Source organism: Ursus arctos, unplaced genomic scaffold (assembly GCF_023065955.2).
Source record: "Ursus arctos isolate Adak ecotype North America unplaced genomic scaffold, UrsArc2.0 scaffold_11, whole genome shotgun sequence".
Lineage (NCBI taxonomy): Eukaryota > Metazoa > Chordata > Mammalia > Carnivora > Ursidae > Ursus > Ursus arctos.
The window spans coordinates 61269682-61282168 of NW_026622775.1; the positions used below are offsets into that span (position 1 = coordinate 61269682).

The 12487-nt window shown below is 45.1% G+C and overlaps 1 non-coding gene across 1 annotated transcript; it reads right to left on the reverse strand.

Annotated features, from left to right (window-relative positions):
• Positions 1-436: 436 nt before the first annotated feature.
• On the reverse strand, positions 437-568 carry LOC113270075 (small nucleolar RNA SNORA72). Its single transcript, XR_003321675.1, has one exon. It is a non-coding gene; the product is annotated as a small nucleolar RNA SNORA72 (small nucleolar RNA).
• Between the last annotated feature and the right edge of the window lie 11919 nt (positions 569-12487).

Genomic DNA, 12487 nt, shown 5'->3' on the forward strand with positions numbered 1-12487 from the left:
AGGTCTCTCCCTGTTGTGTGTCACAGAGCCAGGGACAGGGTTTTGGTGAGACCGTGTCTCTGCCTCTCCTACCCAATCTAGATGTGGTCCTTTTATCCCTTGCAGAGAAAGCTGTTCAGCTAGTTTTCAGTCCTTTTTCAGCAGGAATTTTCTATAAGTAATTGTAGATTTGATGTGTCCATAGGAAGAGGTGAGTTCAGGGTCTTTCTAGGCTGCCATCTTGGACCAACGCATAATTTACGAATTATTCTTCTTTTTCTAAAAAATAAAACACAGTAGTTCAACAATTCATTCAGTGGCAACTGGTAATCATCAAATTAGCAATGGTTATCTTCAAAAGTTATTACACTAGCTGTGCCAACATTTCTTGAGGATGAGCAAATACCTAGAGTCACAGACATTTCCCATATAAGATGCATCATGTAAATCAAATTTGATTTATCACCAGCATTTCTAAAACCAGACCTAGGGAAAGAACTAGGTCTGAGGACACATGAATTGTCTTAATATAGTGAATGCTTAGCCTGCCCTGATTATTACAAAATCAGAATAGCAAGAATATTCACAGTACAAACTATTCTTAATGGACAAACCAATAGGGAAAAAAAATGGAGAAATGACTTTTAACTTCTCTTATCAAAAGACAAAATCCAAATAACCAATAAACATATGAAAAATACCCCACCTTAGTTGTGATCAGGGAAATTAAATTAATCCGCCATGAGGGACCACTAGATAACCATCAAGTTATCTGACAATACCCAGTTGTGCTAAGGATGTGGAATAACCGAAATCCTTACACATTGCTGATGGATATACAAATTAGTAAAAAGCCCTTTACTAAACAATTTGACATTTAGGACAAATTGTTGTTACGCATGCCCTGTGACTTAGCAATTTCACTCCAAGGTATCTATCCTCCAAAAAGCAAGCCTGCGGGCACAGAATGTTAAGTAACAAGAATGTCCACAGCAACACTCCTTACAATCTATGGAAACAACTCAAATCCTTGTCAGTAGTCATAAATACATTCAGCAGTCAATATACTGAGGGGAAAATCAATGCTGCACACAGAAACACAGACAAATCTTAAAAACATGATAAAGAAGGAAGCCAGCCACAAATAATACTTTTGTGCTGCCATTTATAGATAGGTCAAAAAGAAGCAAATTAAATCACCCTATTTGGGCTGCCTGGGTGGCTCAGTCAGTTATGCATCTGCCTTCGGCTCAGGTCATGATGTCAGGGTCCTGGGATAGAGCCCACACGTCTGCCTCCCTGCTCAGCAGGGAGCCTGCTTCTCCCTCTCCCTCTGCCCCTTCCCCCACTTCTGCACTCTTTCTCTTTCTCTAATGAATAGATAAAATCTTAAAAAAAAAAAAAACACCCTATTTAGTGATGCATACTGAAGGGATAACCATAGAGCAAGGCAAAAAAGTGATGATGATCTGGGTCAGAGCAGCGGTTGCCTTGTGGGGGAGGCAGCGGGCTGTGGTCACTTAAGGGTTCCCTGGGACCTTCCGTGATGCTGGGAAAGGTCTATTTTCTTGATCTAAGTGGTGGTTACACGGTGTTTGCTATATGTTCTGCCACTAAGCTACGCACATGATCTGCTTATTTTTCTTTATGTGTATTAAATTTCATCACTTAACAGTGATTTATTTTTAAAGTTTAAAAATAAGAGCCGTGGGTGAACATAAACTTGCACGTAGAGAAAAACAAAGCAGTGAAGTCATTGCACTCAGGAACTGTGTGATTAGTGAATGAGGCAGCTGGGGAAGAGGCTTGCTCCTTCAAAGGGTTAATTTTTCGTAGCATAAGAAGTATAGTCATTGTGGTTGGGTTTTTTTTTTTTCCTTGAAGGTAGACATGATACAGAAAGCACCAAAATTCTATGAAAAGAAAAAAAAAAAGAAAGCACCAACAGAGCAATATTAAAGGGGAGAGAATACAGCTGCTTGTGTATCCCTGTCACTTTTCCCCAAAAAGACATCAGGCAAAAGGTGGGAACACAGTTAGGAAAATCTCCTGCCCGGAAGTTGGGATGGTGATTTAATCAGGACACACAGGTGGAAAGGAAAGGGCCCATCCTGCACACATGCTAATCTCCAAATTCATTGTAGGTCTGCTTTTCCAGAAACAGGTATAGGAGGGGTTCAGAACTATTTGGAAAATGTTAGGTCCATACTTTCCATATTTCCAAATGCACAACTGGTCAACTTAAAATACATAGAGAAGGAAAGAGTTCTGAACTGAAAATCAAAAGAGCTGAATATTTTATGCAAGCACAGCTCACCACTTGCTTTTTTCCTTTGTGCAAGCCCATTCAGCCATTCAAGCCTTGTGTCCTCCATCTCTAAAAGAACGAGAAGGCACCACTGAGTCCTCACTGTGTCTTGGCAGCATAGAGGCTATGGCCTCTATTCTATGGCAGGAATTGTATGTCCCGTGCAGAGTCTCCTGGGAGTCTTGCATGGAGTCATCCAAGGGAACCCTCAGCCCTGATCTAGTATTGAACTACTTACTTCCAGTCCACTAGCACCCTTCCTCTTCCCCACTCCCATGCTAAGCCCCAGTGGTGCTCTCAACAACTCACATTATTGGAACCCAGAATAAAATTCTCCTGGCTACTTTTTGCATTCACTAAGAGATCTCTTGGAGGAAGTGTGCAAAAAAAGAAAGAAACACAGCTATAATGGTGTAATTTAATAATGAAGAAGGAGGAGGAGGGAAAAGAGAAGGAGGAGAAGGTGGTTGTTGTGGTGATACTGGTGGTGGAGGGGGAGAGGGGGAAGAAGAGAAGGAAATGAATAACCTAGTTTCTACCAGAATGAGTGCAATGCACTTTGTAATTTGTCATCCTCAGAAAACCCTTTTACAATGCACTTTTGAGAAGAGGAAGCTGAAGCTCAGAGATGCTAAATAATTTATCCAAGGACATGTGACTGCAAAATGGAGCATAACCGATAAAATTATGCTCCACTGCCACTTTACAGACTCAGAATCCTACGGTCGGGGGCTACTTGGGTACAAGCCTGCCTCAAAGGGCAAGAATATAACCAAAGTAAGTGTCTTCTCAGCTTTTGGTCCTCCACCCACCACTCCAGGGAAAACAGACCTAATGACCCTTCCCCAGAGCTGCGTCCCTATAGCTCCGGGGAAGTGGTGTCCTGCTCTGCTCTGAACACTGGGCATCCAACCTTGAACTCCGCACTGATCTGGCTCTTCCTGTGAGAGACCAGAAGAGAGTTCCAACCCACCTATTCCAGGAAGAATACCTTTCCCAGAACCCTCAAAGTTCCCAAATGCTACGCAACATTTCATACTAGTCATTTGGAAAATGAAGCCCCTCAGTGAATTTTTCTGGATGACAGGTTCCCTGCACCATCTGCCTCTAGCCAGGTGAAAAAATCTGCTACCCAAAGAGAAGGCTATCCCTTCTCTGCTATGTCTGAGCCCCTACCTAACTCTTGGGGCAGACCAACATTGGCACCTTGAGACCCTTTGTTTCTTGAAACACAGTGAACAAGTTCTTGTTCACATCCTTTCTGGTCTTAAACTAAGCCCCCTGTTTATAACATCACTTGTGTGGTCTCCTGTGTTCTCAGTGGGACTCCAAAAGAAAGGAGAAACAAAGTAGAAAGAAAGTAGACACTTTTCCTGCCACTTTTCTATCATACACGCAAAGTTATGGGGTAAATATTTGGGCCTGGGCATGAAGATGCCTGGTGTCTGCACCTGTTCAGCCTTGACTGAGTTCCTTCTTGTCCCAAGAGTTGTAGAAGCGGAAGTAGCACAGACAGGACCAGGGACACTTCTTCCTCTAACCCCGAAGAAGTCTGTCTCCCCTGGGTGCCCTTCCAAGTAGAATGAGGTCAGTGTCCAGCCCCACCCAGCCTTGTCCAGCTCTATAAAGGAATCTCCCAGGCAGCCAACCCCAGAAAGTTCCAGTTCTATGCCCTCTCAAGCGATGAGGCACTCCCTGTCTGGATTACTCTTTCTCCTGTTGATCTCACTGCCTTCAGGTAAGATGGTGGGCACAGGTCTGATCATGAAAGTGGGGGTCTTCCGAGGACACAGGCCCTTAAAATCCCTTATGGGCTTAAGACCAGCAGGGGGACACCCATAGCAGGTGGACCAGCAGGCTAGGGATGAGACGTGAGTTAATGGTCTTCAGCCCCTGCCCAACTCCTCGGTTGCCACATCCTGAGGGTCTACCCAAGCTTGAGAGAGAGGAGCCAATTTTCATGACACACCCATCATTGTTGAGCTACCCAAATTCCTATTTCCCTTAACCTCCTCTGATTAGCCTTAGATGTGGCAGCCCTCACTGAGAAAGGATAGGAGGTGAGAGGACAGGATGCAGATGGTCGATCGCAAAATCATGAGCCACCCACCAGGAAGAGAGGGCAGGTCTAGGATTTCTCCTAGCCCCCTAAAGCCTGATTTTTCTTTTCCATGTTTTTTTTTTCCCTTCAGGGAATGGATTGTTTGGAAATGATGGAGTAGAAATTCGTACTTGCACCGCGCTTAAAGGCAGGTGCTTCTTCGGTTGCAGGGTGGGATGGAAATGGGTAGCGTTCTGTCACAACATATTGTCTTGTTGCACAAAAATGGAGAAAAATATCCCCCCTCAGGTCAAAGAGCCATGACCCTCACCTCGTGGGTCCAATTAAAAGGATATATGAATGGCTAAAAGGACAAAATCCCCACTCTGTGTGTAAAGATCATTGACAAGCCATGGGTAGCAAAGGAGGGGCAGATTCTCACCAACTTACTGGCAAAATTCCAGAGGTGTTTTGTGAAGGGGCACTGCGGCCAAATGCATCTCCTATTCTTTTTTCTGCCCTCCCATCCCCAATCACTAATTCTTATTTCGAGTTTAAATTGAGTTGATAGACACATGGCCACAGGCCCAAGGAGATGATGTATCACCACAGCTGACTCTGTGCCAGTCACACTTTTAAGGGGGTCACGTATATTAAATCACTTCATCCTCACCACAAAAGCTTTTTTGCTCCAATTCTGCAACTTTTCCAAAGTCACACAATCACTAAGAGTGAGTTAGTTGTGGGTTTGAGCCCAGACAGTCTTGATCCAGTGTCTTTACTGTCAATCTATACCACCTCCCAATTATGTGTGTAGGAATTGAGCTGGAAGTATTCATTGTAGTTTGTAGGGATTGTAGGTTGTGGTCCAACAAGGAGTCAAGAATCCAGCTAGATCCATGAAACAGCAGGCCTCTCAAAACTCTTCCAATGGCTTAAAGCTGTAATGCTCTTGGTGGTACATTGCATTCCTGACTCTACTCAGCGGCTCTGAAGTTTCAAGATCAAGGTCGCCCTAAGATTCCACACACCGACCATGCCCACACTGAAACTTCCAGCTGTCTGTGGGGCAGCGCTGTTCCAGCGGCTCTTCCTTGCTCTCCCTCCAGTGTCCCCGCCCAGGGGCTGATGCTGCAGAGCTTCATCAAGACCTTTGTCATTAACTGCTCAGGAGAAAGGACAGCAGCTGAGTGTCAGGGTTTCCCTCCTCCAAGAACGTGTCTGAGGGAAACACAGCGGAATGTCTGCACTGGAATGCTAAGCAGGGCTTCATTCTTTCTGGAAGTCCTGCCTGTTCAGACTCACCCACTTTAATCTTCAACATTCCAACAAAAAAGAAAAACCAGAAATCTTCAGGAGTCCACAGGGCTGGCCTCCTCGGGCTTCTGTATTTTAGCGAGTCCTTTGGGTTACATCTAGAGAGGTTCTGTGGTGTTGGGCTACCTGTATTTTCTAACTAAACCCACCCCCTAACCAAAAGAAAAGGAGAGGTGGGTGCAAAAGCTCACAATGTAATATAAATGCAATGAAATTCACATAAAAGCAGGAAATACAAAAAGAAAACCAGGTGAAAGGAAAAGGCAAATATTCTTTCACCAGATTTCAGAAGGGTCCACAACCCAGAATAATGGCTAAAGATCTCCACCCTTTTCTTGTGGTTCCCAAAACCATGATCATTGCAGCCTGAGGTGAGAGACTGCTTGAACTTGGACAATGGGATGCCAGCAGAGACACACGACACTGCCTTTGATGTTCTTCAGGGAAGCTTAGACGAGACTGGAACATTCAGTCATTCTTGCTGAAAACCCACATATGAAATAAACGAGCATACTGATTTATCACACATAAAAGCCATGTTGTACTCATCTCGTGGCTCCACGGGTATAACCTTCAAGGGAGTGGCCACCTGCATTGTGGAAGCCAAAAATACTCATCTTTGCTCTCCACATCACAGGGCAGCCATGGGGAAGTCCATGACTTTGGCTTAGCAAATCAGATGTCTGTTCCCAGGCACTGAACTTGAGTAAACAATCCCACTACATCAGTGCCAGTGGGAAACTGGTTCATCCTAGCGCAGCAGACTGCTTCAGGACCCTGCTCCAGCACAGCCACCCTTCAGGGATCCTTCGTTTATGGCCATGTTCCCAGCCTTTTCTATAAGGTCCAGATATCTCTCTAGTGCATTCCCCTTAGGCTTAAAAATGTCCAGAGTTAATATACGTTACTGGAAATCAAGAAATCTGAAGGATGCGGAGAACTTTTGCTGGTATCTTATCATACAGTTGTTTTCACATTAAATAAGATAATGAACAGAATTACCCCAGCACACCTGACCCTGACCCTGAACGCTACCCATAACACTGTGAAGCCAGGACAGCAGTGGCAGTAGGAACCAAAACAGGTCTCCATCTACACACGCAAAGGGAGAGCAGAGCTCAGGAACAATCAGACCCTGCTCCCAACACCATCCCCTTACTCTAAAGTTCTTTTTCCAGAATCAAACTTGGAGATTTAAAGTTTTGGCTATGTTTCGGGTCTAGGTCTGCCATAAAAATTACCACAAACTAGGTGGCTTAAAACACTAGACATTTGTTTTCTCACAGTTCTAGAGGCTAGAAGTCCAAAATCAAGGTATTGGCAGGGCCGTATTCCCTCTGAAGTTTCTAGAGAAAAATCCTTTTCTGTATCTTCCAAGTTCCTGGTGGTTATTGGCAATCCTTGGCTCTCTTTGGCTTAGCACAGCATCACTTCAGTCTCTGTCTCTGTCTTCACACTTTCTTCTCCCTCATCTGTGTATGCCTGTGTATCTTTACATGACCTCTATGAAGACACCAGTCATTGGATTTAAAGCTGGCCCTGATCCAGGATGACATTATCTCAACTAATTACATCTACAAATTTGGAAATAAGACCACATTTCAAAGTTCCAAGTGGACAGAATTTGAGGGCAACACTGGTCAACCCAAAATAGGCTATCAAAAGGGTATTTGCATTTTCTTTGGGGCAGATAGAATCCCTTCTTTCTTCACATCTTTTACACACACAATGAGGGGAGCTAAGCCCAGGAGAGGATTTGCAAATAAAATAATCTTTGCTATGAAAACCAACATTTTTCCCCTTACTGAACATTCCCCAGACTTCCCTTGGAGAAGACACAAAGAAGGATAAGGTGGTCCCTAACCTCAAATGCTCAGATTATTTGGAGAGATAGAAACCTAAGTAGTCATAACATGAGCTGACAGAGTGTAAGGTAATCCACGAAGTGACCTGCAGGCTTTCCTCTGGCACAAGAAGCTATTCCCCAGCTTTATCTGGGCATAACTGACAATTTAAAATTGAATATATTTCAGGTATACGACCTGATGATTTAATGAAACAAGCTAACGCACATATCTATCATGTCACACAGTTAGCGTGTGTGTGTGTGCGTGTGCGTGTGTGTGTGTGTGTGTGGTGAGAACACTTAAGATCCACCCTCTTGGCACATCTCAAGTGTACAATACTGTGCTGTTGACACACAAAGCTTTGAAGTCAAAGTGGAGGTGAGCTATAGGGCATATTGCAAATCTGGTATGCCTTATGTGGCATAGAGAAAATTCTAGAAAAACTAGTTCGGGCAGAGACAGCTAACCCAGCTGGAATGAAAGTAGAAAGTACATCAGCAATTCTGTGCTCCCACTTGGGCTGTCTCTTCAGAAGTCACATATTTAAAAGGAAGGAAGGAAGGAAGGAAGGAAGGAAGGAAGGAAGGAAGGAAGGAAGGGGGGAGGGAGGGAGGGAGGGGGGAGGGAGGAGGGAGGGAGGGAGGAGGGAGGGAGGGAAAAAGAAAGAAAGAAAGAAAGAAAGAAAGAAAGAAAGAAAGAAAGAGAGAGAGAGAGAGAGAGAGGGAGGGAGGGAGGGAGGGAGGGAGGGAGGGAGGGAAGGAAGGAAGGAAGGAAGGAAGGAAGGAAGGAAGAAAGAAAGAAAGAAAGAAAGAAAGAAAGAAAGAAAGAAAGAGAGAGAGAGAGAAGAAAGAGAGAGAGAGAGAAAGAAAGAAAGAAAAAGAGAAGAGAAAGAAAGAAAGAAAGAAAGAAAGAAAGAAAGAAAGAAAGAAAGAAAGAAAGGGGTAATTATCTGTCAGATAATAATGACAGCAAAATCCCAGTCCCGTGTGCTGAGTTGGCATCAAAGGGGTCCAGAGCTTGAGCCACAGCAACTCTTCCCAAAAGCCGGTTCCTGTACCCTTCTGTGCCCACGATGCACAAGTAGCTCCAACTCTGGAAGCCCAACTTGAGACTCGTCTTGCCAGCCCAGGCAGCAGAACTCTCTCTCCTTGGCCCTTATTCCCAGCTTAACTTAACCACCTTGAGTCTTCTCGTCTTTTCTCTCACCACCCAATTCCCAATTTTGCCATCTCAAGATCACCAAAACCACACTGGGAAAAAGCATTCTTGGTGGGGTGGCGAGAGGAGGTGAAAAAGGGGGAAGGGGGGGGGGGGGAAAGGCTTGCATTAAACTTGCCTCCATGAAGTCCTCCTGAGACCCGGTTCGCGCTCCCCACTGGGCCAAGAGCCTGAGAGTCATGGGCGGGGCCAGAGATGAGCAGTGCGGTTGTGGAGCCCGCGCTCTGCACGACAGAACCAGTCATGCTGCTGTCATCGCTCTACATCCACCATCACCGGGACTGTGCCAGACCCTAAGAGAGGACGAATTCCATTAGCAAGACTAGTCAGCCTCTCCCTCCTTGTGGGTGCTCGGAGTCCCAGCAGAACAGCACAGGCGTCTTAAGTGTCCCCCGACGGCAGGGATCGCGTGTCTCCATCCTCCACGATAAAAGTCCGTTTATGCTGGGCACATGCGCAGACATCTAAGCAGACAGGAGTGCGTGAGCGCGACATGGCTGGGGGGTCACAAGCAGACACGTGGGGTTCAGGAAGGGCCTGTTGGAACGCACAGTCAGCCGCAGCAGTGCGGAGGCTCGTCCCCTGCCCTCTTTCCTGTTCAGAGCAACCACGGAGCAGCAGTGAGCGCCCCGGTCGGATCCAGGTGGGATCTCCTACCCACAAAATCCAGGTGGCAGCCTGTGCTGCCCAAGTCTTGTCCACGAGCCACCAGCAGAGAGGTTCTGACTCCCTAAGACAGGAAGTCGTCTTGAATCAACCTGGTGGGATAAGAGTGCCTTCTACATTTGCTGGTAGTTTGATTTGGGCATGTGAGCATTTTTTCCTTCAAATTACAAAACCTGCCAGCTCATCTTACAGAGCCCAGGTGTGGGCTTCCAAGGACAAGAGCAACTGAGCCATCACAGAGCTGCCAGGGGTAACAGTTCCTTAAGTCCCCCCCCCCCCCCCGCCCCAAATGCTCAAGAGCTGTGTATGTCCCAAGCAGCACCAACCCTAGTGCGTGAAGTTACGGTACGCAGTGCTCATGACCACATGCCGAAGTGACAACATCTTGACTATTCCAGACCTCAGGTGGCTTCTGGCTTATGTCTTCTTAACCCAGACCCCACTCAGGACCAGTGGGATGTAAGGGCAGTGATTGATCGCCAACCCTGGAGCGTCACACCTCTGGTCCCGTTCCCGCTGTGCTCTAATTCATTTGAAAGCACAATATTCCAGGCCTGTGCTGGCCAGCAGAGAGAAACCAGGAGACTCATCTCCTTAACTCTAGATTCCCAAATCCCACAAATGTGGCCTGAAGCCCAATTCACTTTCTGAGAGTCACATCACTGACTATAATGTGAATAAATAAATTTTTTGTCCACAAAAGCCACTTACTCTTTTTCTTGGATGCTGTCATTAATCTTTATCCTCCCAAAATGGATACTTGTGTCACTTTTTTTTTTTTAATCTAAGGACACACCCTCACATTTATTCTACTTCGACTTTGTGTTATTAGATTTGGTCTCTCAAGCCGATCTGTTGAGCTCTTTTCAGGATTCAGACTCCGTTACCCTAGGACAAGTCAAGAAAGAGAGGGGCAGCACCATGGCCAAGCCCACCATCTCCCCCAGGAAGACAAGGGAGCTATAGGTCAGGCTTAGGGAACATCTGCACCCCCTGACTCCACTCCCGAGATCCTTGCCTTTGGTTGTGCGTGTAAGTTCAGGGCGATAATGAACAAGCTATGAGGCAGATGATGCTGGTATTTGGAATTTCACATCCTTTTCTTTGCTGCCAACTTCTTTCTCTTTCCTAGCCCACCTACTAACCCGCTCTAAGCAAAGCTCATCCCAAAGTGCCCAAGGCAAGTTAACTCCATAAAGAGAATCTGAACTTCAAGAGTTAGCAAACATTTTCTATCAAGGGCTCGGGAGCAAATTATTGAGTGACAGCTACTCAATTCTGTCCTTGCGTCATGAAAACAGGCATGTTTCAATAAAGTTTTAATTATAAAAATAAGTGGTGGGTAAGATTCGGCCCACAGGGCTCAGGTTTGCCGCCTCCTGCTCTATAGAACGTTTCAGCTGCCTTGGCCCACCGGGGAACTCTGGGCGAGTGCCACCCTAAATGCCAAGAGCCCACAGAAGCCTGGGTCAGGATGTCTGCCCTTACAATCTAGATGTGTTTATGAAAGATGAGTAAGTATACAGATGACAACATTCAGTGATATCCATTAATATCAGCACTGTTCTTTCATTCACTCCTCAAACATTTGTTGGGCAACTACTAGGCGTAGGCACATGCCCTAGTCTGTGGAGGATGTGGGGAGGAGAGAGCCCCAAACGCTGCCCTCAGCGAGCTCCTGCTCCAGCCAGCCACAAGGCTCCTGGGACGTCTCTTCCAGGACTATCAGAGGCAGGATGCACGTAGACCAACGGGTAAAGACAAGAGTGGGAAGTGGGGTAGCCGAGTCAGCCCCGTACGCCTCCCTTCCTGACCCTCCCAATGTGACTTTTGAGAAGGTGCTGACCTTCTATAATCTCAGCTGCTTCTCCCTCTTTATGATAACAATACGACGCCAAAGGATTCTTCTGCGGCTTAAAGGACGCATTTGTAAAACACAGGGCCTGACGCATATTAGATGCTTAATAAATGACAGTTTTATTCATTCAAAAAAGCAACGTTCCTTACAAACGCAACTCCTGACCATTCTATGCAATTCTGAGTTATGTGTATTTCTTTCAGGGCAAGAATGTAGCATCCCAGAATGCAAAAATTCATTCATTTCTTCTTTTTTTTTTTTTTGTATTCACTTATTCATCTAACAAATAGATAATTCATGGCTACTATGTGAACAGGCACCCAAAAAAAGGGTGGGGGTGGGGGGAAAGGTAATCTCTGTTCCCTTTGAATTTATAGCATAGTAGAAGTAATAAACCAAAAGTAAATAAATAAACAAATCAATAATCACAAAATGGCAATTGTTTTGAAGGAAAGGTGCCGGGATACACTAATATCTATGGATATGTGTGTACATCTATACATACGTGTGTGTGTATATATAATATATATACACACATGTGTGCATATGTACTACACAGCCTATGGAACCACACCCAGATCAGGATATAGGATAATTCCATCACCCCCCAGAAGATTCCTTCATGCCCCTTCTCAGTCAGTAACCCCACCAGAGGTAACCACCATTCTCAATTCTATTACCATCCATCAGTTTTGCCTGTGGTTGAACTTGAGGTCCAGAGAATCATACTACATGCAGTCTTACGAACCTAATTTCTTTCGTTCAACCTAAGGTTTGTGAAATTCATCCATTATGTTACATGTAACAGTAGTTCATTCTTTTTTATTACTGTGTAGGTACCACAATTTATTTATCTATTCTCCTGCTGATGGGCATTTGGTTTGTTTCCAATGTTTGGTTAATACTGATTTCTTAGTAAAAACTGATAGTTTCCAAACTGGCTATACCAGTGTAATTCTCATCAGCAATGCGTGAGAGTTCGGTTGGCCCTTTATCTTCACAAACACTTAGCGTTGTCAGTCTTTCCAACTTCAACCATTCTGCTGGATATGTGGCGGTGTCTCGTTTGCATGTAATTTGCATTTTTCTCATAAGCACGATATCCAGCATCTTTTCACTTGCTTGTTGGCCATCTGGAGAGCCTGTTCAAATCTTCTGCAAATTTTTCATTGGGCCGTTTGTTATTTTATTGTTGATTTGTAATTTGCATGTAATTTGCATTTTTCTCATAAGCACAATATCCAGCATCTTTT